This window comes from Pteropus vampyrus, unplaced genomic scaffold (genome assembly GCF_000151845.1).
Source record: "Pteropus vampyrus isolate Shadow unplaced genomic scaffold, Pvam_2.0 Scaffold103, whole genome shotgun sequence".
Lineage (NCBI taxonomy): Eukaryota > Metazoa > Chordata > Mammalia > Chiroptera > Pteropodidae > Pteropus > Pteropus vampyrus.
The window spans coordinates 1,920,637-1,923,138 of record NW_011888884.1 but is presented as its reverse complement, the minus strand read 5'-3'; the positions used below and the strand labels follow the sequence as shown (position 1 = coordinate 1,923,138).

General features: G+C 41.7%; 1 protein-coding gene across 1 annotated transcript in view; it reads right to left on the bottom strand.

Annotated features, from left to right (window-relative positions):
• The window catches only part of ELP1 (elongator complex protein 1), a 53,816-nt gene that overhangs the window by 47,261 nt on the left and 4,053 nt on the right, over positions 1-2,502 (bottom strand). The gene's annotated exons all lie outside the window — the stretch shown is intronic.

The window sequence follows — 2,502 nt, the reverse complement described above, 5'->3', positions numbered from 1 at the left end:
GATTATAGAATTCATCCCTCACAGAGGCAGAGACTGAGACTTCCCCTAGTGGCAGAGGCCAAAATTAGAACATAGGGTGTCTACTTTCCAGGCTAATGTTCTTTCTAAATCATAATGCTTCTCTTATATAAAATATAAAGTCCGTGCTACTCAAACAATGCAGCCCCACTGTTCCTGGAGGTAGGATCTGACATCTACCTGCAACAGGTACTACAGAGATGTCCCTGAAAGCACTGGCCAGAGCCAGGACCCAATACTTCCCTCCTGCCATTGATCTGATTCTGATGAAGTGGGGCTGTTCAGAATTTCTATAAATTATGGGCCAGCACAGCCATTTCCTGTCTGCTGTGCATGGGCACATCCAAGTGCTATAGTCCCTCACAGCCTTGCTGCTGGGTACAAACGGCAGTGCTTATCCTGGTGCACACTCCTAGGCTTTTTATCCACAAGTTTCCACACAGAGGTAAAGAACCAAGGAGTGAAGCAAGAGAACTTCTCCAATGGGATCAGACAGTAGTGATGGGGTTACAGCAGAGATCAACAAACTACAGCATGTCTGCTTTAACGAAGCAACTTTTATTGGAACACTGCTATGCCCATTCCTTTATGTACTGTCTATAACTGCTTTCACACTGCAATAGCAGAGTTGAGAAGTTGCAACAGAAAGCTGAGGCCCTGGATCCTATATTCTCCTAGCACTGTACCTGTTCCCTGAGCAAGTTTATCTACTCCCAAGATTGTAAAGATTCCCTGCCTGTAATGATTTAGCCCCTTATATTTGCCTTCTTCACATGGTGATCCCATGTGGCCCTTAAACAAATCCAAAACAGAACTTGCCATCTATCCCTTAAAACCAGCACTTGTCCATCTTCCCTCTCAGATGCTGGCATCTTTATTCCCACCACCTAAGCTTCTGGCTGGAGTCCTACTAAACTCTTTCTTCTTCACCTTACATACCCAAAGCCTATTTATTTCACTTTCTAAACTGGTATTTCTCCAACTGGCGAGGGCAGGAGGGGAACCATGCATATATATCCCCAAAATGTTTCTCAGATAATTTCGAAAAACATACTCCCATCCTCATTAAGAATCAAATTTTTCCTGAATTCATTCCCTTTTAGCCCCACACCCACCTTTTTTCAATCTCTCATCCGGATTCCAATAGCAACCTCCTACCAGATTGCTCTGTCACTTCCCTCTGCACCAATCAATCAATCGATCTTGCATCATCAAAACCTTTAATGGCCAATGACCTATAACCCAATGTCCAAATTCCCTGCCGAACTTAATCAAAATCCATCCCATTTACTTCATTCCATACTCATGTCCTGTCACCCAGCAGTGCTTAAGTACTCACAGTTGTCTGAATAAACACAATGTGTCAAAGGCTTCTATGAAACACCCCTACCTTGGAATGGATTAATTTATTTGCTTGGACCACTCCCCTATCCTCACCCCTCGTTTACCTAAAACCAATTCAGCCAAGACTCAGCTCAAGTTGGCTTCCTCTGAGAAGTCTTCCTCCTCCATTACTCCCTTCCTCCCCTTATGCTACCCTAATACCTGCACATCAAATTATTATTGAACTAATGGGACCTCTTAAGAGAAAAGCTGAATTATCTATAGCACCGAACACAATGCTGGGTTCATACCTACTCAAAACTTATTAATAAACAAATTATTTTTGAATAAATGAGTTAACAGTTTTTTTAAATGATTTCTGAGTTGGCAGAACAAGAAGGCATGAGGTAAGAACTCAGTAAAAGTTAAAACACCTTCTTCCTCATCCCTCTCCTCAATTAGGCCAGCTATCTGGTGCCCTTGAGTTGGCCAGAGTTTCTTATACTCAATAAGCATCTCCTCTCTTCTCCCCCTTCAATACTCTCACAGCCTCAATTCCCATATCATCTCAGCTAGATCTTAGCAAAAAAAAAATCTGACAGTTCCCATGAAAATGCAGATTCAGGTCTGGCTGGAAACCACAAAAATCAGCCTTCTACCTCATCTTTGTTTTCTAAAATTGTATCCCAGAAATGCTCTCCTTATTCTAGCTAGTATGGAGTCCTTTTCATTAAACCCCAGGCTAAGTCTTTCCTGAGATGTGGGCAACGAATATCTAGGTGACCCTAAGCATACATTTCTCTTCCCAGGTTACTGACAAAGCCAACTCTCAGATCTGCAGAAGCACCAGAAACATGCATTTTGAGATCTGAGATGGGCTAAAATAACTGGCCTATCAGTTATTTAATAAATGGGGGAGGGGGGGTTGTTAAGCTTCATAGTCCTTTGGGTTTATGATATGTGTATTAGTTTGCAAGAAAATGATCAAATCTGAGAAGAAATTCAGGTCACAAAATGTTTCAAAGCTATACTTACTTTCACCAAAATCATCCTGGTGGATTTTCTGTTCCATGATAGGTTCAAAGTCTTTTGTCATCATAACTAGGGTCTGCTGACCTTGAAGGGGCACAAACAAGAATTATTTTGTTTTCATGTAACAAA